Below are 23849 nucleotides of genomic sequence, written 5' to 3'. Positions count from 1 at the left end.
TCTATGAAATTGCAGGTGAGGCCCATGGTGATGGAAGAACATCAAATAACCCTTGAAAGCATCACAGAAGAGTCACTTGTGAACATCTGACAACTTCAGAAAAAGTCAATGATAAAATCAACAAGGTAGTGTCAGCTAATAAATGTCTTTCTCCCTTTACTCTCTTCTCTCATTTTCCTCGACATTCGGTTTGGGGGAAGCCATCAGAAACTTTGAATTGCGGAGCGCCTGGGTGGCTCAGTCCGTTAAGCGTCCGACTTCAGCTCAGGTCATGATCTCACTGTTCGTGAGCTCGAGCCCTTCGTCGGGCTCTGTGCTGGGAACTCGGAGCTGGAGCCTGCTTTGGATTCTGTGTCTCCCTCTCTCTCTCTGCACCTCCCCTCCCCTGCTCTCTCTCTTTCTCTCTCTCTCTCTCCTTCAAAAATAATAAATAAACATTAAAAAAATTTAAAAAAAAAGAAGCTTTGAATTGCAAATTGCGGAAGACGGAAAAAAGGCTGGGAAAGGGATGAGGTCAGTCTAACACCTTCTGACCAAAGGTTTTGGTTTCTTTCTTTCAGAGCAGTCTGAGCTGGAGGAGAGAGAGAAGCTTTCATTTCAATTGAAATATACTTTTACATGGAACTACACATTTTAATCACTGAATTGAAGCAATGTTTTGTGACTCACAGGGACAAGAAAAAACTCTTTGTATACTGAAGGATGACAAGAAAAACCAAGAATCCGGCAGAAGTTCCTGGCAAAACTAGCAGTATGAGAACAGTTTTAAAGGGACAAAGGAGACAGAGTAGGATTACTTTGTGATTGCGAACTGTGAGTTGTGCCTGTACAACATAATAGATACACAATTAGCAAATATTTATCGAATGCTACTACATGCCAGGCACTGCACGGGATATAGCAATGAACAAAGACAAATCTTTACTGTCTTGGAAATTAGATTCTGCAGGGGAAAATGGATGACAAACCAATAAAGAATTGATTGCATAAATAGTAGGTCTGGGGTGGGGTAAGGGCTAGTAAGAAAACATGGGATAAAATAAATGAGGAGGGGGAAACACGACAGTGGCCTCTCAAGGAAGTTCTTTTCTGATTACTTCTATTTTCTCAGTGCACTTGGAAGTGACTTCTCTGGGGGGAGTGAGGAGGAGGCAGGGGGTGCTGGAATTTTAAAGGGAAGTTATGAAATTCTCACCTAGAATCATGGGAGAGAAAACAGATTGGGAATGGTAGGAAGATTGTCAGGCAGGTTCAAAGACCCTCCTGAGGGCCGTAGTAATGGTTTTGAGTGACGTGGATGAGCCCCCATTTGTGTATGGCTTTTTTTTTTTCCATCTAAGTTCACGTACCCTGGTGCAGGCACAGAGAAAGTGGAAAATTAAATTAATCAAGGAATCACGATGAAGGAAGAGAGAGGAAGGGATGTTAGCCTATTTGCAAGGAGCCATGGAGTCCAAGTTGGGTATGGAACGAGATGAGAACAAGAGAAGAGTGAGTGCTGGCAATGAGGTTTATAGACCCTGTGGGGTTTATTAATGTTGAGTCAGGACACAAGAGTGAGTGAGCTGTACAAAATGGGGGTGTGGTATGAAGTGAAGATACTTAAGATTGAGATTAGATTATGGTGATGAAAAAGTTCAGGAAATGTCTGGAGGACTGGTTGGCTGATGTTGAGTAGACAGCATCATGGAGGGAGGAGATCAAGAAGCTTCCCACCAAGAGGCCAGAGTGATAAAAGAAGGGTTCCCATGGATATTACAGCTCGCCAAGAATCGTGACAGAATTAATACTAGAGAGTAATAATGAGCCAGGTGCTACATTTAGTAAGAAATGAGGAGTGACTAAGGGCTAGGTTAAGAAGGAGGGTGGTACTGGTAGGTATAGTCTAATTGAGTTAAGTTCCAAGCTGGTAGTTTCAGCGAAAGAGACAATGATCTAGAAATGACTAGGACGCACAAGGATGGCACCCTACCTCTAGGTTCAGTGGTAGAAGGGATAAGGGAAAGAAAGAAACCATTAGTGAAGAGAGCTTAAGCCACCTAGTGTCTTCGGCACAAAGCTAGATTCCACTTAGAGTAAGTCAGAGAAACGGAAAGGAATGGTGATAAAGGGAGAGTTTTACTGCCAATGGACCGTACATTCTAGAAGGATCATGGTGAGGAATGGGAGATGGAGGTGAGAGCAGACAGTGTGAAGAACTCTAGGGTGATGAAGGATGACCTGGGAGTTGGGGCATCTAGTGTTGACTGACATCAATATGAAAGTCAGATAAATTCAATTCATCCCGACGTTCTGGTTTAGGCTGATTATGTGGTAAGGATGCTGCACAGGAAGGAGTGGGGGTCTTGCTTGGATGACTCGGTGCTCTGGGTGGTGACATGGTCAAAAAGAGTGTGATACAATGGAATACTACTTGGCAATGAGAAAGAATGAAATATGGCCTTTTGTAGCAACGTGATGGAACCGGAGAGTGTTCTGCTAAGTGAAACAAGTCATAAAGAGAAAGATACCATATGTTTTCACTCTTGTGTGGATCCTGAGAAACTTACCAGAAAGAAGACCAAGGGGGAGGGGAAAGAAAAGAAAAGTTAGAGAAGGAGGGAGGAAAACCATAAGAGACTCTTAAATACAGAGAACAAACTGAGGGTTGATGCGGGGTGGGGGAGAGGGGAAGGTGGGTGATGGGCATGGAGGAGGGCACCTGTTGGGGTGAGCACTGGGTGTTGTATGGAAACAAATGTGACAATAAATTTCATATTAAAAAAATAGGCAAAAAAAAAGTGTGATAATTTAATCACATGAGGCTGAGCTGCCAGAGTGGACTCTGACAGATAGGAAGCAAATCAGTTTATATATATATATACTCTGATCTATTACAATGTCTGCCTGGTCTCTCAGGGTGAGGAAGGACTGAGGGTAGGTCAATGAGGTCAGCCGTGGACACATGAGGGAGAAGGGATTGACAAGTTGTAAGTTGGCAAACTTTCATTTTTACATTTTTGAAAACAGAAATACTAACAGTAAGCAGTTTGCTCAAAATCACAGCTATTTAATGAGCAAATCAGAGCCACTCTACCAGGAATACACGAAAACCCTATTTAGGTAGCTCTCATCATCAAATAAATGTGATTTTGTACTTACGTTCAGAAAGTTGGTAATAGAGCTACTGAGTCCTGGCTTTGCCCCCAACTGTCTGTGTAACAATGGGCAATTTATTGGGCTTTATGTCAGTTTGGGTTCCCTAAGAAGCAGACACTGAGGTGGGGTTAGCTGTGCCGGGGATCTACTGGAGGCAGATGTCTGGGACCGATAAAGTAACGAAGCGGTGAAGAAGGTGGGTGGAGGGGGGAGTGAAATACAAGGCTGACGTGGGAAAGAAGAAAGGAAAGTGGAGTGAAGTTTGCCATTCAGTCGAAAGCAGAGATTCCTGCCAGGTGAATCCAGAGCTGGGCAGGGGCAGACAGCCCTGGGGGCCCTGCAGTGCTCCATCACTGACTGGGAACAACTCACAGAGATCACCGAGAGCAGGGCACTGGGGCATAAATACCGTGTTCGGGGGACTGGGGGAGAGGAGCCAGCAGTTTGGCGGCTGGAGGCTGTCAGCCGGCCACCTTCCTTGCAGCCAGCGCTCTTGAAGCGAGGCCTGAGTGGCGTACCTCCATGGCCACCCCAGATCTGGTCTCATTTACAATTTAAAAACTTTTAAAATTGAGGTGAATTTCACCTAGCATGTAATTAACCATTTTAAAGTGTATAATTTAGCGGTATTTAGTACATTCACAATGTTGTGCAACCAGCACCTCTATCTCATTCCAAAACGTTTTCATCCCCCACAAAGGAGACCCTGTACCTATTAAACGGTTTCTCCCCGTTTCCCCTCCCTCCTAGTCCCTGGCAACGACTAATGTACTTTCTGTCTTTATGGGTTTTCTCATTATCGGCATTTTATACAAATGGAATCATACAATATGTGATGTTTTGTATCCAGTTTGTTTAGCATAATGTTTTTGGAGCATGTGTTAGTACTTTGTACATTTTTATGGCTGAATAATATTCCATTATACGGTTACACCACATTTTGTTTATCCATTTATTGATTGATGGAAATCTGGGTTATTTCCAAAAACTGTTTTGAGTAATGCTGCTATAGCCATTTGTGTGCATAGATTTGTTTCCGTATCCATGTTCAAGTCTATGGGGTATATATCTAGTAGTGAAATTCCTGGGTTATAAGGTAATACTATGTTTAGCTTTTTCATGAACCACCAAACTGCTTTCCCAGCTCATAAGTCTCACTCCTGTCATCTATGCAATAGGGTACACAAAAGACCCCACCTCCTAGGATTGTTGTAGAGAGTTAAGGAGAAAATGCTTGTGGAACATTGAGCACACAACAGAAGTAAATGCCTCCCAATGATACTTGTCATTTGTAATGGATACTGAAGTAAACTTACTTCATATATATATATATATATATATATATATATATATATATATAATAGCTTCATGGATATATTTTTTCTAAATACTGAAGATGTGACGTTAAGAATATTCTTTACTCTTGGGCACCTGGGTGGCTCAGTGGGTTAAGAGTCCCATTCTTGGTTTCGGCTCAGGTCGTGATCTCCCAGTTCATGAGTTCAAACCCTGCATTGAGCTCTGCACTGACAGTGCGGAGCCTGCTTGGGATTTTCTCTTCTCTGTCTCCCTCTCTCTACCCTTCCCTTGCTTGTGTTCTCTCTCTCTCTCTCTCTCTCTCAAAAATAAGTAAATTGATTTAAAAAAAAAAGACTACTCTCAAAGACAAATGGAACCTGTTTTGACTTGGCTTACTGCAGTTTGTGAAAGCAAAGAGCCATCAGGATTAAAAGCATGATCGTAGCTTGTGTCTGTGGGTTTCTACTGGGGATGTTTGTGGGACCTTCTCTCATTAGTGACCACACTCTCTGCAAATAATTCCTTCCCAGCAGGGCCATCCTTGAAATACCATTTTAGTTTGTTATACTAGTCACTGCCTCTCACGTGTCACCAAATTTGGGCAAACTCTCGCAGACTCTCATTTTGACACCTATTTTTTTAAGGGGGCAGGGAAAGGAGATTTAAAAAATATCAGTCATCACTGGGCAGGGAGAGAGAGAAAGAGAATAGAAGACTAATTGTTCCACAAGCGGCTTGGGGAGAGCAGGGGAACGGAGTCACTCACAGTGAGATGTCCCGGTGACTGGTGTGGTTTACTGAGGAACGTAGTCTGGTTTCTTTGCAGGTATTGAAAATGCTTAAAACAATACCAAAAGTATCTCACCTAGTTCCTGACCTCTCAGAACCTTTGCCTCAGTCACAGTGATTACTGATACCATGACAATGTAAGTCATGACTCCTCTGGTGGACAGTTTTCCTTGCTTGTTTACTTATGGAGTTGTGTCCCAATCAATGTTTGGCATATAGAAGGTGCTGCACGAATAGGTTTTAAACAAATGTCTCCATTGACGATTGCCATTGCCTCTCCTTGGCATCTGTCACTTACCGGGAGTTGGTTTCGAGTAGTCATGAAGTACTTGGGCTGTGGTTTTGGACTTGGTGGGTTTGAATTCTGGAACTACCACTTAGGAGTTGTGTGATTTGGGGCAGTTTGCTCAGGGTACAAAGGAAGATAATATCAGTCTCTCTTAAGAGATGTGGGGAATAAAAGAGATACGTGCTGTGATGTGCTTGAAAAACGCATGGTACATAAGTTAGATCAGTAGATGCTAGTTACGAGCATATAGTCTGTCTGGCCTAACTGGCTTTTGTTATCTCTCCTAGTAGAAATTCATGATTGTTGGGGCGCCTGGGTGGCTCAGTCGGTTAAGCGTCCGACTTCAGCTCAGGTCACGATCTCGCAGTCCGTGAGTTTGAGCCCCGCATCGGGCTCTGGGCTGATGGCTCAGAGCCTGGAGCCTGCTTCCGATTCTGTCTCCCTCTCTCTCTGCCCCTCCCCCGTTCATGCTCTGTCTCTCTCTGTCTCAAAAATAAATAAACGTTAATTAAAAAAAGAAAGAAAGAAATTCATGATTCTTGAGAGCAGTGACTGTTTTTTATTTTTATTTATTTAAAACAAAATTAAGTTCATTTATTTATTTTGAGAGAGAGAGAGAGAGAGAGAGAAAGCAAAGCAGGGCTGGGGTGCATAGACAGAGGGAGAGAGAGAATCCCAAGCAGGGTCTGCACTGTCAGCACAGAGCTTGATATGGGCTCAAACTCACGAACTGTGAGATCATGCTCTGAGCCAAGAGTGGATGCTTAACTGACTGAGCAGTGACTGTTTTTTAGATATATTTGGTACCTGCAAAGCAAATACACACACGTACATTCAAATCCTATTTGACCAATAGATAGATGTGTGACTCTATTGCTAGAAATGGGTTGTAGAAAGCGGTGATGTATAAATCCTGATTTTGCACAAGCCAAAAAGTTTTCAAAAATGTATATGGAGATAAAAGGAAACATTTGGGCAAAGAGCAGGAATGTTTTAGTAAAATAATATCCATGAAGGTTGGGTCATGTTCTTCAGCACTAAGAATGCTGGGCATAGGGTAGGCATTTCATACATTCTGATGGAATGGATGAATATAATTATCACTAAGAAATGCCAGAAATACAGCCTATGTTAATTTCAGTCTCACAAGACTATGTAAGATATAATTGTCCCTGCATTTGTTAAGAACTGAATTTGGTTGCAAGTTGTTGAAATCTGACTGTAAATGATAAGGTGTAATTTTAGCACCTCACGTAATCAGGAGTCCAGTGTCACTGGCTATAGTTGAGATGTTGTTTGTTCAGGACCAAGGTATCTGCAAGTCTGTCTGCTTTTCCTTGTGTCTCCATAGTGGCTGCTGCAGCTCCAACCATCACATCCTTGTTTTAAGTGGGAAAGTAACAAGAACAAGAACACTTTTTCTGCCTAGAGTAGCCCCATTTAAAGAGATTTCCTTGCAAATAATTGTCTTTAAGACATTCTATTTCCATCCCATTGACTACCACTATTTGCAAGCAAATGGAGGAAAGGGCTCATTCTGCTCCTACTTCTTGCTTTTTTTCTTCCTCTTCTGTCTCTTCTTCCTCTTCTTTTTCCTCCTTCTTCACCCTTTCATCATCTTGCTCTTTCTTCTTACCTGGGCACTTTGTTGCCCCCAACAAAAACAACGTTCTGTTGTTAAGGAGGAAGGTGAGACCAGTTACGGACTAAGTATTAGCAGTGTCTGTTATGGTCCCCATGTTATAGGTGTAGGAAACTGAAGCCCAGTCCTATAGAGATCCTTACTGTTTTTACTGTGGCTTTTGAGGATTTTATCACATTGTGCCATGACCTCAAGAAGCTCCAGGAAGTGTAGAGGTCTAATAACCTGTGGGGAATAGTCTACTGTAACTTCCTTTTTCTTTTTCACAATTTCCTTGCTATCCTACCTGCATTTCTTTAAGGCACATGAAACTATTTTGAGGGCAAAAAAAAGGTGCAAATGAGCAACAACATACATATTCATAAGTTTTTCCAAATGTATAGATGATAACACGGAGGATCTGGATTTTATGTGATTAGCTTGCATTACAGACAGAGATGAATTAGGAGTCCATCCTACCTTCCTGAAACCAAAATCTAGCCTTTTCTCTCTCTTGCAGGAATTCTCAACCCTGATTGCATACTGGAATCTGCCAGGAGCTTTACAAAAAACTCAATGCTCAGGTCACGCCCCAGACAAATTTTAAATCAGAATCTCTGAAGGTTGAACCCAGGCATCGGTATTTTTAAACCTCCCCCAAATGATCTTAACACACATACACAGTTGAGAACCACTACTCTTCAACTTAAGAAAAATAAAGTGTAGAGTTCTCTAAAAAGAGGACTTTTTAAAAAATTATTTTAACGTATCCCAGTGATTTTCTCAATTTTTTTCTCAACTGCTTCATTTTCTCCTAGTGAGACCACCAATAGGTCAAACAGATGAAAACAACTTCCTTCCTTGAAGAGGGTACCTGGTGGTGGTGGAGTCAGGCTCCCCTTCTTTCTCACCCCCCAGCACACCCCATCTCTTGTGGATGGACCCTGTGGACACCCACAGGACAATGGTTGACTTACTTCAAAACAAGCCTGTAGAGTAAAATTTTTTTTTAACCATTCAATAGACAATCTGACCATCACAGTAACATGCAGGACTGGGGAAAGCCTCACTCCTGGGGGTGATTGTAGTGTCTTTTCTTCCTACCTAGATTATCTTCAATTTCCATCCCTTTACCTGTGGTTGTTCAGAGGACAAGTTGCTGAAAATAGCTCTAGGATCAACAATAGAAACATACAAATATTAGGAAGGTTATGCTTTCTCTCACCTCACGGGGTCTCATGTTTGTGTGTGTGTGTGTGTGTGTGTGTGTGTGTGTGTGTCTTTAACCCCCATACCTTCAGGGGTATAGCTAATTATGTAGACTCATAAAGCAGAGTGCTCAAACTCAAATGTCTATAGAGGCCAGGCAGAAAGCTGAGCTTCCACGTTTAGGTGGATCCTGTGGAGAATTGGAGTGCATATATCCTTCCTAAAGGCATTTGTATTAAAAAAAAAAAAAATCTGAACTTGGTGTTGGCCAACAGACAGTACATACACACATATTTTCTGGACATAAGGAATTCTCTTGAGGTACCTGGTGAGGTAGAATTTATTTTCTTTTACCTAACTTTATATTTTAGCGATAGAGGCTGTGTGTTGCTTTGCTAGGTGAACCCAGCCTGTCAGTTTAGAGCATCATTGTGTTACAAAAAAAAAAACCCCAACAGGCTCAAAATGGAGTCACTTTTGCTAAATCCCAGTAAAACTTAATACCTAACCTAATTGCAGTTTCAGCCTCTCCCAGGAGTGGAATTTTAAGCCAATCAGTCTGGAATTTCCTGGTCAGCACTAATGAGGTAATCTGCCTGACAAGACCCCCTGTCTTCTCCTAAGGGAAGATAACCTTGCCTGAAATAATCCGCTCTTTTAACTTCCTTGTCCCGCCCTCCCTCTGCCTGTAAAAACCTTCCATTTTGTACTCCTTGGAGCTCCCTTCTATTTGCTAGATGGTATGCTGCCTGATTCATGAGTCCTTGAATCAAGCCAATTAGATCTTTAAATTTATTGGGAAAACTGAAAAAACTCAGTTGAGTTTTTCTAACAATTGTACTTCCGAGACAGAGTTATTGAGTTTTGCAACTGTAAGATGAATGTGGATGCATTTAGCATGGGACCAGATTGTTTCAGCCCCAGCCAAAGTTGCTGCTCCTAAGCCACTTGGAATGAAGATTTGATTGCATAAGAGTTAGGGACAGGCAAATCTGCACAGGGACCAGGTTATCTCTAGAAGAACAGGATACACTTCAAATCTCTTTGATGGATTGAGATGGTTCCAACTGACCGGTAGGAAAGAACTCCAAGGTCCCAAAAGGGACCATATTTTCCGAGGGAGAAGAGGATGGACGAGTGACAGAGACCATCTGACGCCGAGGTGTCGCCGGGCAGGATCCCCGATTTCTCTCCCTCACTGACATTCTGAAGCAGAACTGACACCTTTACTTGAGTAGAGCCCTCTAAACTGGACACTGCGGTGTAGGAGAGCCTCGAGACTTGCTAACACAGGCACAGAGGTATTTTAACAGTTAATGGGAATTGTGATGATATGTGTACCTTGAAATTGGTGAAGCAGAACCAGCTGATGTCAGAACAAAGTTTCTTAATGAAACGAAGACACGTATTGCGAATGCGCTCCCTTATGACAAACACTAGACCGGGTATCGCACGATTTGACTTAAGTCCTTATTATTGCAGAGCTTGGAGTTCAGGAGTGTGGATGAGGGGATAAAGCTGGAGCAGATGGTGCGGTGGTTTGCACGGACCGGCTGTTAAAGCAAATACTCAAATAACTACAACGCAAGGCGGAATGAAAACAGTCTCAGTGACACATTCATGACATGCCATGGATGCTCAATGGAAGAAGAGAGCCCATGTGGTTAGACACAGATTCCCAGCATTTGAAATAGCCTCTATAGTTTTTTTTTTTTCCCTCCATCATGTAACAAGCTGGCAGGGAGGCGTGTGAAGTTAAGGGGGTAAGAAGAGGTGTGGAACAATCTGGTGGACATTTGCAAAGGGGAGTCAGCAAGGAGTGACTGTCTGAGTAGATTAATAATACCACATGTTTTCTTTCCTGAGTTTAGAGCCAACCGAGAAGTAGATGCTTTGCGACTAAGCTGATTGGAGGTACAGCGTGGGTGTGTGTGTCTCAGCTGAATTCCATAAGACTTGCTTTTAGAGTGAAACATAGCCACCAAGTAGAAGGTGAAGGGAGCAGCTTCAGTCCTACTGTTACTTACACAGTGGCAGAAATGCATCTTAAAGAGAGGTCAGCATTTTTACTCTAATTGAAGTTTCATCGTGGACATCCATGGACAGGAAGATGGGGGTCCTTTCCCAAACCTTTTCCAAACTCCTTACCCCCCAAACAAAGGAGCATTTAGACCTTCATCACTCAACTGTACTCAAAGAACTCAAAGAATCCTCTGTTGCTCTCTCCCTTCCTTTCATTTTTACTAAAGTAGACCTTTAGTATTTATCTGTGGTCCATCATGGCATCTTCTAAAATCTCCGGTTTCTACAATGACAATATCTGAATAGGAGACTTGTTTTCTCTTCAATTCCACGTCAGTAGGTGTTTCCAAGTGCTTAGAAGCACAAAGCAAGTTATCACCTTGTTCTTCTCACACTAAAGTTTTATTTCTCACTTGAGGATCATTTCCCTCAAAGAAACAGGTTTTATCACTCACTGGAGTAACTGTGTACACAAGATGAATAGAGAACAACAAACCTATGTGAAGATGCTAATGTTGGGGAGTTCGCTAGACTCATGTACCAAATGAACAAGTGAACGGGGCAATCCAAATTTGTAGAAGGGTCTCGAGCTGATTCCCAGACATGTGAAACTCCAGTCAAGTCTATGAGTTCCTAATGGTCGATGACATAGCATTCACTTCCATGAATTATAAGTGAGCATTCATGTCTCTTTCTCTTCAACTGGACCTCAAGTCCCATATACTATGGCCTACATATGCACACAATAAATATTTGTCAAATGACTGAATGAATGGTCATTTATCAAGCTGCATAGTATTCATCTTGACTATGTCACATGTGACACTTCTCAGACCAGGTCATTTAAAGAAATGCCCATGTGGCAGAGCAACATCCTAGCTCTAATCAAGTGTGTATTTATTGTCTGTCTGCAGTGCAAGCAGTAAATACATAGGAGTTCGTGGACAGTGACAGTCCTATTATCTGTGTTTTCAAGTATAAGTGAAGTTTGCCACGTTGTACTTACTGTCAACATGACTGGGCTACTAAATTCCTATAGTGGTTTTATCACTCAGTGGCTCTAAGCCTCTGAAGAGTCCTGTGTGCTATTATTTTATAGAGAATTAGGAAGTGTGATAGAAAAGATATGCCTCATTGTTTCCTTGTCAGAGTCCTAGGAAAAAACTAAATAATGTCCTATTGGGATCTCAACGGAATGCTCACAGTTCCCTGGGCAGGTCAATAATAAAATTGGGCTCTATAGTCTGGGTCCGTAGAAGATTGTCTAATTGAGTATTAGAGGATGCCAGACTATGAGTTAGGAAAATAAGGGTCTGTATTAATTTTCTCGGGTTGCTATAACTGGGTGACTTAAGATAACAGGAGTGTATTCTTATAATTCTAGAGGTGTTGGCAGGCTTGGTTTCTTCTGGAAACACTGAGAAAGAATGTGTTCTGTGCCTCTCTCCTAGCTTCAGGTGGCTGCTGGAAATCTTGGCTTACAGACACATCACTTCAATCTTTGCCCCCATGAGTGTACCCAACTTCCTCCATTCTTTTTTTTTTTTTAAACTATGTTTATTTATTTTGAGAGAGACAGAGACAGCGTGACTGAGGGAGGGGCAGAAAGAATGGAAGAGAGAATCCCAAGCAGGCTCCGTGCTGTCAACACAGAGCCTGACAGCCTGATGCGGGGCTTGAAGTCACAAAACCATGAGATCATGACCTGAGTTGAAACCAAGAATCGGACATTTAACCGACTGAGCCACCCAGGTGCCCCTAAATTCCTCCGTTCTTAAAAGGGTTCCAGTCATGAGATTAGGGCCCACCCAAATCCAGTATGACCTCACCTTCACTTGATTACATCTGCAAAAACCCTGTTTCCAAAAAAGGTCACATTCTGAAGTTCCAGATGGAACTTAGATATTTGGAGGACACTATTCCGCCCGGTATGGGGCCCAAGAAGCTAGAAGAGAATGACATCCAAACAATGGGCTCCAGGTTTAGGGTACGGGGCCTGTGATAAAGAACTAGGAAGTCAAAGCCAGGCAGAAGAGAGTAAACACAAGCCCCTCTGTAGGAAGGGGTTGGCAAGGGTTGCTCATGGATCCTGTGATCATCTCGAATAGAAACTCTTCTTTCCTGTTAGCTTTGGTGGATCTCTCAGGGCCCCTACGCCCTTCGTGATGACCCTGGACTGTGTTGCTTTGACACAGGTGTACAATTAAGCATATTTGCATTTCCCAGAAAAATTCATGGACACAAACTTATGAGTGATCACTGTACAATTTCCTGACGATTTCATAGAGGAAGGCTTTATGTTTGCACCCCACATCAAACAATTTAAAATTCACAGCACACAGTTTTTCTCTCTTCAAACATTGTTACTGACAGTTGATCTCTCTTGCCTTCTTCTCTTCCCATTCTAGAATCTATCTGTAATTCCTCTCTGGGTTATAAATTGTGATTCATAACAATTGAGTTCTCTCCCTCTGGCTCCTACTCTAAATGCACACATTTGTTCATCCAAATAGTCTCCAGAACAAAAACCCTCTTATTATCATTACCTAACCTTTTCAGAAGGCAGTCAGGTTTAGCGAAGCAAATACTGGCTTTTCATTGTGCCCCTAAACTAGAAGCTGAGCTATTTTGACGACCCGAATATTTCTTTTCATGTCCACATCCTCTACGGCACCTACCACCTGTTAGGTACTTGATAAAGGCTGGATAATAACGATACTACTGATGTAAGTCTGTACTTTTGTCTTCCTATTAAAGGTTCGGAGTGGTGTATAGGTACCACCTCAGTTATCTTTTTGAAAAGCTAAATTTCAAAAGAAACTATTAAGAAGTAGAGAAATACTTTTTTTTAAGTCATTTACTCCTTTTGATAAGCAAGTTTCTTTTTTTAAACTCTTTTTTTTAAATGTTTATTCATTTTTTGAGACAGAGACAGAGAGAGAGAGAGAAAGAGAGAGAGAGAGGAGAGACAGGATGCAAGTGGGAGAGGGGCAGTAAGCAAGGGAAACACAGAATCAGAAACAGGCTCCAGGCTCTGAGCTGCCAGCACAAAGCCCGATGCAGGGCTCGAACTCACTAACTGCGAGATCATGACCTGAGCCAAAGTCGGGCACTTAACCAACTGAGCCACTCAGGTGCCCTCAATCTTCTAAATATATATTCTAAGATGGAGTCATTCAATCTGAAAACATTTATTAAATGACAACTTTGTGAGCATTAGGAGATTCAAAGGAGCATGAGATATAATTTCTTTCTTGCTCAATCTTACATTCTGATAGAGATTATTGGTATGCATGTAAGAGGAATATAAATCCTTGTGATTTGCTATGACGAGACCTAGAATTCGAATTCTCACTCTCCCATTAAATAGTTACTTGACTTTGAACACATTTTAATATATCTGAGACTCAGTTTCCTCATCTGTGAAATGGGGATGATAACAGCATACAGTAGGATTATTGGGAAGATAAAGTTAGATAATGCTGCTCATGTGCCAACATAGTGCTTTTATTATGATTGCTATTTGATATTAATTATGATGACAATACGTGCTCCAGGATTTCCAGGGAGAAATCTTTTCTATCAGGAGGGATCAGGAAAGGCTGCACAGAAAGTGGAGTTTTGAGGTGGTTTTGTTAAGAATGGTTAGAACTTCTAAAGGCTAAATAAATCAAGATATTCTTGAAGGGATAAGGGGATTAGCATGAAGGTGCAGAGAAGGCTTTAGGTTTCGCTCAGACCAAACTGGGAAGAAGAGAAGATTGGAGGAAAAGCCCCATTTTGAAATGATGACAGCAACGTCCTGTGGTCTTATGTTTGCATCTTGTTTTCATGCCATCATCCTCAGGCCAGACTACAGTCATTAGTCATGTACTTTACATTCTGTAGATGTCATCACCTAGTGGAGACAAGCTGGTAGGAAGCATGACGCTCAAAACGACTTGGACTCGTCCAATTAAATAGTCCTGGAGCCTGATGGGTTTTCTGTGAGTCGTTGCAAGCACACATTTGACTCCCTTCTAAAAGTTCAGATTAAAAGGAAGCAAACTTCCAAAATTAGAATCGTAATTAAAATTTGACTTTGATCAGTAGCTGCTGAGAGGGTCATTAAGAGCCATGAATGTGCTGACACAGGAGGTTGTTGGGCGGATGAGGTGAGGAGGGAAGCGGGGAGATTGGAAACAAATAAAAAATTGTTAAGAAGCATTATCGAATTGCAAATATCAATTATTATGGGTCTATGGATGAGCGATTATTATATTAAAAACATTCTTGGCAGGCAGCCCATATGGGCGTAGATAGCTGTGACTCCATCAGAGCTTGGCTTTAATTTGATTTTTGCAAACATGTTTTTGGTTTCTTTTCTTTTGATTGGTTTCGGAGAACGCTGGACAACAGCTGGGTAGAAACTGCATCTAACCCTCCGTAAACCTTGTCTAAAGCTGATTTCTGCCTCCTGCAAAGTTTGGAGCACGTCGTCTTAGAAGCAGATGTGTGAAGGAGAGGGGAGGGAAAATTGGTGAAAATGGAGGGTTCTCTTGCTGAGTACAGGAGAGACAAGGCTGCGTCTCCAGAAGCAAGGGGCAGTGATCAGATGGAGTAGGGACACATGAAGGAGCTCAGGGTTTGCTTTCATTTCTTGATAAAGAGTAATGACTCACCGGCATGAATGATGAAGGTCGATGGGTCCAAACAATGCGAGAAAGAGAGTGGCTTTAGCTCTCTGCGAGCCTGCCGTGCATTGAGGCTGCCAAAAAGATGAATATGGTCGGAGTCTGCAATTATAGAGGATAGAAGAAAGCAAGCATTCCCCTTTCTGTGCACACCTGGGATGACACATTCACTTTTAAGTGTGTGGCATGCCCTCTTGTCTGCCTGGTATGTTCCTATTCATCTTTCCCAAGCCAGCTCAAGGTCACCTCTTCTATGACACCTTTCTCCACTCCATGTCTACCAGGCAGATTTAATCATGGCCATGTTGTGCCAGCTCAATTGTACTACTGCATGCATCGCTTTTTCATTGCCATATTGCTTATGTGTCCATCTGCCCTAAAGGGCAGGATCTGTGTCCAATTTAATTTTGTACCCACAGAGCCTGGCACTTAGTAGGTACTCAGTATGTTTTTATGGAATTGAGTAGAAAAGACCAGCTGGAGCATGTTTAGAGAAGGGGTACCCTTCAAGTGGAAGTGTTGAAAGGACTTGAAATCATGTTGAAATCCATCTGGAATCAGGTCATGCTATAGTGAGCAAGTTGACTAGTAGTGGGCTCAGAGGATGTACCACAGAGAGGGTCTGTGGATTGACTGGGAAGAGATACTCTAAGGCAAGCCAGAAGCAACACTCTACCTTGTCTCAAAAGTAAGAAAGAGAGAGCTATATATAACAGGAGAAAACAATTCTAGCATGCAAAGACAGGAGGGGGGTTTTCTTCCTTCTTCCCAGTTATTTGGCAACATATATGTCGATATATTTTGAAAGAAATTCAGATAGCCAAACACCGAATATATGCCAGAAATGGAAGGATTTTCTCCGTGGGTCTTAGAAAGTAATGCCAGAAACTAAGGCTCCAAGGATGATGAGGGCAAGAAACACCACACGGTAAACACTACAAGTCAAAGTGTAAGCCAGATCAAAGGGATTTGAGATCCCTCATTCACCAAGAGTGAAAGACGGGTGCAGAAGGGTGAAATTTTGTGGTACAGGGAATTCTGGCTTCCACTCACTACATATCAACTTATTGGTTATTATATGTATAATTTTATGCTTCTTTCTGCACAAACTTAACAAATTGCTACAAAAATATTGGAATAGAAACTGGCCAACCATTTATTGTCCTGTATTTTGGATATTTTCAGTAATACCTGACAGTGGTGGGAGAAAAGGAGGATGAGGGAGGACAAAGAAACATGACACATAGCAGAAGCTGAGGAAAGGTGAGCTCGTCTCTTAAAAGGTCATATAAAGAAATAAGGAAGGATTGAAGAGGAACATTCTAAGCAGTTACACAAATGAAGGACTACAATACTGAAGAGGGATTATGCCTGTCTATATTTCCCCCAGATGGATAAATGCAAGACCAGTGGGGTGTCAGATAAAAATTTCTGATTGTAATTAATATAAATTGCCTTTGCCTAGTTCCAGGCAAAAAGCAAATTTATGAGAAGGTGTTTGATGCTCACAGATCTGAAATCAAAATGGAAGAATCTGGTCTTTCAAGAAACCAGGATCTTCATGGAGCTGCCATTAGGATAAATTGGTTCCAACCAGTTTTCTCTCTTATCGCCTTACACTCAGAATTTAAATCCCTGGGGGATGGGTTTGGATTGTCATAGTTTGGGTCATGTGAGCACTCCTTGGCTAACTGAGAAGAGGGCACCTCCACTGATGGTCCCTTTAAGACGGCATTAAATGGAGAAGAGCAAATTCTTCAAGGGGAAACCAAAGTGTCTTCTTCAAAAAGAGAAAACAAGATGCAGAGCTACAGCATTAGTCATCTACTGCAAATGCATAGACTCTGCCAGAAATTCCCTTTGACTCAAGGCACTCAGAGATTGGATGACTATTTGTCACACATGTTGTAGGAAAGACTCAATAATTGAGTGAGTAATTGGACTACATAACCTCCTCTCTAACCCTGAAATTTCACCTCTCTGTGATTTTGGAAAAAGGATCAAATCACAAGATTCCCTTTAGGAAGAATGATGAAAAACCATCTTTATTATTCCGATTCACGAGTTCATTTGCAAATATCCAGGATCAACCTGTATACACACAAACAAAAATATATCGATACACAACCCACAGTGCAAACAGCTTGTAATTAAAGAACCAGACTAATGCAACATTTTCCCACTTACAGCTCTTCCCCATGCTAGAATTCTTTAAGCCTTCTGTTATCAGGCAATTTAGTTATACACAATAAATACATACACATGTGTGAGGAGATTTAAATATATTTTTTTGAATGTAAATTAAGGATCTTCATACAATTGCTCTGGGTTTTGAGCCTGGTTTATATTGACTAAAAATTGCAGCTGAAAATAATTCTACAGATAAGGCCATTTCTTCTCATTTGAGAAGTACTGGAAAGGCTATAATAGGATTCTTTCAAGTTTTGAGATATTTGGGGCCTGTTACCTGACAGATATTAATGATGGTTTCTATTCTGATTATATTATGGGATCACAGAATTCTAAAGGCAGAGGGCATGTTGAGATGTCCTCCTCTATACGTCTCTGGGACACCAAGAAAATTACTTTAGATGGAATGGAGAAACACCTAAAATTTGGAGGCTTGGGCTCTACTCTGAAAGCTAGAGAGCATAATATGATCTTAACAAGGTTTTCCTAACACTTGTCAATGTAAGGAACAATCTTAGGTATGTATCCCAGGTCTCTGAGATATTAGATCTTCATGGGCCACTTACTGGTCCAGGTATTGAAGTGATTCTCCACTTAACTGCAGCGTTTACCTGAAGAATGTTTCAAACTACCCTTCACAACAGCAACTTACCAAGGCAACGATTCTCAGTGGTGAGGAAGGGGAACTCTTGGAGGCATCAGTATCTTGAGGGTACAGAGAAGTGTGTTACATATTATCTTGATATGACTCCTTCATCACTTCTGACTTGAAAGGAAGTGGTTTGGGGGCAAATGATAGATGTTTGAAATTGAGATGGTATCTGAAACCTACAGAAGATGCTGACCCTAAGTGTCTAATTGGCTTAGCACTGGGGAGTAAAAATGGAGGAAGACACCTTCATGTGCCTTTACAAGGCCTCAAAGAGTTGAGAGAAACAAATGAGCTAATCTTTGTAATGTTCATAGCACAATAAGTAGAACAGAGAAAGCATACAATAAATGACATTATCCCTCTTCCTCCATCACCACCCCTGTTTCCTTAGGTACCTCCAAGTGCATCTCATTTGTCAGATGCAATTTAGTCACGATTAAATTTGTGCCTCACTACGATAACCAGATAGTTAAGTTAAAACTTGATCTTTATTGCTAAGAAATTATACATCAAGTCTATGCAGCCTTGTGTAGGGGAAGACAAAAATTCTGTTCTCCTTTTCCCATCTTGAGTTCATTGCCTGGGGCCCTGTAAATTAGATTGACAAAAGACAGATTAACAAGAGAAAAACAAACAAGTTTATTAACATATGTGTTGCCCTACACACAGGAGCCCTGGGAATGAGTAACTCAAGAGGGGTGGTTAGAACTTGAGCTTCTGTACCACCTTGGTAAAGCACAATAATTTTGTAGAGAAATGACAAGGCAAAGGCCTTTGAGCTTTTAGGGATGGCCCAATGGGCAAAGGTAAATATATTGGAAATTAATGTCAGGTAAAGGCGAGTTTTAGCAAGGTTTGCTGTGTAGATTCCTTTGGTGCAGTCTCTGGGCTGATACAAGTCTAGAGCTGTCTGCAGTGATTACCTTCCATTTTTCCTGGGAGAGAGGGGAGATGGGAACACCTTTCCAAGTTATATCCTGCTTTTAGGCAAATGGAGGGAGGGCAGAGACTTTTTCTTGTTTCTGCTGCTTCTCACTTGCCTTCAGCTCAGAATGATACTTATGCCAAAGCGCTGTAGTTTGGAATGGCGTTTTCCTCTATATTATGCCTTCATATTCTGGTCTATCCTTGGCCATAGACTTTTATTGTTCCAGTTTTCGGGGGAATTGAAGTCTTCCTCTCTGCAGCCATTATGGCTTGCAATAGCCAGATGCCTCTTGAAGGGACTGACGCCTTTTTCAGAGAGGAAATATTTTCCTAGGATGCCATAGAGGTTTAGGAATATCAAAGACAGCCAGATACTCAGCATAATTATAGGTCAGGTTTTCCGACCAGATATGCAAATCATCTTCTTTTCTTGGGAGGAGGGTTTGGCTGATTTAAACATTTGAGGCAACATCTAACATAAGCATTCCAGAGAACATGTCAAAGAGATCTGGAGGTGGAAAACAGTCTTCTGAAGTCAGGAAGTCAGCGTCATCCAAAGAAACAGCACCTAAAAGGGAAGGATGGTTCAGACTTGGGGCTCTCGTGTATGGATGACTAATCTTCTGTGACTTCTTCTCCCCCGCACTCACCAAGGCCCTCATGGCTCTGAGCCAGTAGTTGGATTTAGGACAGCATTTCCTTGCCCCTCTGCCACCTGGACACACATGAATGATGATGTTCAAAGCCTATAGCACTGGCAGGTTTGTGAAAACTTCTCAACTCACTAATTGTAGCTTCACCTCTCACTCTCTCTCACTCAAAAAAGCGTATCCAGTGCAAATGGATATGCAAAAGTCACTTTCTTTAGGGCTGGGTTCCTCAAAGAGTGATTTTAGGTAGTTCATAGACAGGAATCAAATAACATTGATGCACATAGTCACTTAATCCTATTTAGATTCTCTTTCAATTCTTCAGATTACATCAAGGGAAAAGACTCAATTTGTTGCTAGTGTTTCTTTAAACATCTCTCAGCTCTTAGTATCTCCCTTTTGAACAGAGCAAAAGACCAGTCCTGAATCAGAGTTCTCAGCTAGCAACAGTATCTAGCTAAAATGTAACAATATTGTCTGGGAATTGTATATATTTTTAAGTTTATTTTCTATTTTGTCAGGTGATACTGGTTTTTCATTTATAGTAGCGAAAAGTTTTTTTCATAAATGAATTTATTTAAGTAAAAAATGAGTCCATTTAAAGGAAACAATGAAAGTAAATAACAGTAATGTCCCATAATACATAATAGCACAGATATGCTACAGTAATAATATGGTTAGAGAGAAAATTCTGATAGTACTATTTGAATGATCAGAGTTTAGGAAACACTGGTATCGGAATGATCTTGAATTGGCCTGAGTTTTTCAAAATAAATTATTTTCAACTTTTAATACTTTAATGATTATTGGTAACAAATGCTTTATGATATATTTTATAAATGTTTAAGCTATCCCAGAGCATTATTCTACTCTGGCTTAAAACTGTTGACCTATGTGAGCTTATTACTTAAAAAATAGAGAGAGAGACTGTTGGACTATTTTTACTTTAATCTTTTGGAACACTTTTCATATCTGTGGTCTGTGCTTGTGCTCTTTTTATTTTTATTTTTTTAAAAATGTTTATTTTTGAGAGAGAGACAGAGTACAAGTCGGGGAGGGGCAGAGAGAGAAGGAGACACAGAAGCTGAAGCAGGCTCCAGGCTCTGAGCTGTCAGCACAGAGCCCGACGTGGGACTCGAACCCATAAACTGTGAGATCATGACCTGAGCTGAAGTCAGACACTTAACCAACTGAGCCACCCAGGTGCCCCTCGTGCTCTTTTTTAAAGACAGCAGCAGCAAATGGTTTTAAAAGTCTCTTGTTGGAGAGATGGCTAGTTTTCTTTTTTCTTTTTATTAACTTTATTTAGTTATTTTGTGAGAGGAAAGAGCATGGGGGAAGGGTTGAGAAGGGGGGAGAAAGAGAATCCCAAGCAGGCTCCACGCTGTCAGCATAGAACCCAACACGGGGCTTGATCTCATGAATTTTGAGATCATGGCCTGAGCGAAATCACGAGTTGGATGAGCCACCCAGGCACCCTGAGACGGCTAGTTTCCTATCCAGTGCTTCCTTTCTCTCTTGCGTTGTAACTAAGTTGCACCTAGATATGTGGATGACCAATTAACTACATTTTTCCACGACCAAGTTCTTGCCTTGGGATGTGAGCATGCTTCTCCCTATTCTCCATCTGCTTCCTGATGTCTAGAAATGGATTATGATAGAAACCCAAGTTCATTGGTCATACGTCTAAGGAAATGTGGAACAGAAAGGTGGTAGAAGACTGGGTGTTTGAATGACCAAGTGGAACAGAGCAACTCACCCTACTCGACCACCCGCCTTGGACCTGTTATGTGACAGAGAGGTAAAGTCCTTTTCACTTTAAGCTTCCGTGGTGTTTCAAGCCCATGTTACAGCAGCTTAGCTTTTAATCTAGCTCAGCTTCTAATATAGTACTCCTCCACCACCCAGACCGCTCTCTATTAATATTAGATATAATTAGTTGGCATAATGAGAAAAGGTGGGAAAGAAGGTGTGTCACCTTGTGCCTTTGTGAATAAATTACATTTGACTCCTATGCTGCCTCCGTCCCGGTATGACTCAGAATGAGTCTGGGAGAAGACCATTGTGAAGCAAGCACTTAAACACACATTATCACAAACTAATAAATACCAAGACTGTTGTTTTACTCTTTGTAGAAGTCAGAGGCATGTATTAGGAGAGTTAAGAAAGCCTGAAAAACCGTGGGAAAACATGAAAGACCTCAGTATCATAAATCAGGTGGACTAGCGCCTGGGCATGGGGTAGGGGGCTAGGTTTGGAGAGCAAGCACTGTTAAGGACTTTTTCCAAGCACTGGAGAAAGCATTTGTTCTTTATTTGTGCCCTACACAGGATTCAGATCCTTGGGTAAGAGAATCTATTTGACCAGTCCTGGCTCTTTGAGTATTCTTCCGGACAACAGGGGGGCACCTTCGTTGTGAGGTCTGCCTTGCAAAAGAGGATGGGTAGTTCTTCAAAGGGAATTTGAAATTCTTTTCCCCTGCACTTAGTAGTGCACTGGGACCAGCTTGCCTTGGCTCAAGAAAGCTGATGGTGTGCAACTCTTTCCAACTCCATGTTAAGTGACGTCTCCCTTGGGGCTTGCTTGAAAACAGCCATGTTCTGAGTATTTATGCCACAAAAGTGGGCAAATGATAGGAATCAGGCCCTATGCTTCAGAGAGTTAGTGTTAAACATTTACTAGCACACTTTTCTTCTTTGCCCCTCTCCTTTCTTACCCTTATTAAATAGGTTGGCCTTGCATCAGATTCGAGAGATATGGAAGTTTTCCACTAACTTAGGAACAACATGTGAGAAAATGAAAATTTTATTTTACAAACATGCCTCCAAATCAACATATTGCATTATGGGATCTGAAAATTAATTTCATCCATGTAGAACATGGGTATAATTAAAATGAGGTTCAGGGGTGCTGTTTCAGCTTGTATAATTCTGAGAAGGGCATTTTGCTTTGGTTTGGGAACAAAAACAACCCTGCTTTAGTATCTGACTAGCTCTTGTCATATATTATTTGATCACCTTATATGTAGAAGGATAGCCTTACAACTTACTAGAACCCAATAGACAATCAATCGATATAGGACTAATGGGTGAATAACAAAATCACAAGCATTTGAGGGAAAATATGGTATATCATACTTCTCTTGTGTTCTTTCAGAGAGTTCAGAATAGCACTACGAATATGATTTAATAAGTACATACTTGGTTTTTAACTTGAATTAGAGAATATTTCTCAAGTAGTTTAACAAACTGGTTAAATGAAACAGTTGGATATTTGGTTAACTGATTTTAATTATGATACTACAATCGTCAGAGTATTTTGATTCCTTTTTGGGGGACATGGTATTTATTTCATTTACTCAGTAAATTTTTATTGAGCAACTGTAAGCTGTCTGGCTTTTCAATTGTACTATTGAGGGTAGAGTATATAGAGAATATATTCCAAAGCAAAATGTTGAGGCTATGGTAATTTTTTGTGAGTATTTAATTCAGATGTCCAATTCCTGAACAGTTTGATTAAAAAAATTTTTTTTAATGTTTACTTATTTTTGAGAGAGAGAGAGACAGAGTGTGAGCGGACACAGAGAGAGACACAGAATCCAAAGCAGGTTCCAGGCTCTGAGCTGTCAGCACAGAGCCTGATGTGGGGCTCAAACTCACGAACCATGAGATCATGACCTGAGCCGAAGTCGGATGCTTAACCGACTAAGCCACCCAGGTGGCCCCAGTTAGATTTTTTTATATCACTCCAATAGCAGAAAGTAGTCAACTTGTGTCTTATGAACAGTTCAAGTTGAAGGTATCTTTCTAAATGCAGAATGATTTTTTCAGTGCAATGATTTTATTATTGAAGAAATATATATTTGTATATATATTATATGTATATACAATGTATATGATGTATATGTATATATGTATAATGTATATATGTATGTATAATGTATATAATATATATAATGTATATATATTATATGTATATATAATGTATATAATGTATATATAGAGAATATATTCCAAAGCAAAAAGTTGATATATAATATATATCAGTAATATATATATACATATAATATATATGACACTTAAAATGTACTAAACACTTCTCTAAGCAGTTAACAAATATTAACTCATTTAATCCTAATACCCTGATTTTACAACTATAAAAACCAAGGTGCAAAAAGGGCTAAGTGACTTAAGATGACATAGATAGTAATGGGAGATCCAGATATTTTATTAATTTTTATACAATTTTTTGAAGTTTATTTATTTTGAGAGAGGGAGGGAAAGAGAGAGAGGGAGACAGGGAGATTGACACAGGAAAGAATTCCAACAGGTTCCACCCTGTCATCATGGAGCCCAACACAGGCTTGATTCCACAAACTGTGAGATCGTGA

At 40.9% G+C, this 23849-nt stretch overlaps 1 protein-coding gene across 1 annotated transcript in view; it reads left to right on the top strand.

Moving 5' to 3' along the window:
- Positions 1 to 5680, top strand: part of LOC106986839 (cytosolic beta-glucosidase) — a 229931-nt gene extending 224251 nt beyond the window's left edge. Inside the window, exons 6-7 of the transcript XR_008296387.1 lie at positions 16 to 125; positions 561 to 5680. The gene's annotated coding sequence lies outside the window, so the exon portion shown is untranslated. The remainder of the gene's footprint in view (positions 1 to 15; positions 126 to 560) is intronic.
- The last annotated feature ends 18169 nt before the right edge of the window (positions 5681 to 23849 follow it).

Source organism: Acinonyx jubatus, chromosome B1, assembly GCF_027475565.1.
Source record: "Acinonyx jubatus isolate Ajub_Pintada_27869175 chromosome B1, VMU_Ajub_asm_v1.0, whole genome shotgun sequence".
In the NCBI taxonomy this organism is placed as follows: domain Eukaryota; kingdom Metazoa; phylum Chordata; class Mammalia; order Carnivora; family Felidae; genus Acinonyx; species Acinonyx jubatus.
Note: the sequence above shows the minus strand (reverse complement) of the source record. Positions and strands in the feature narration are given on the sequence as shown.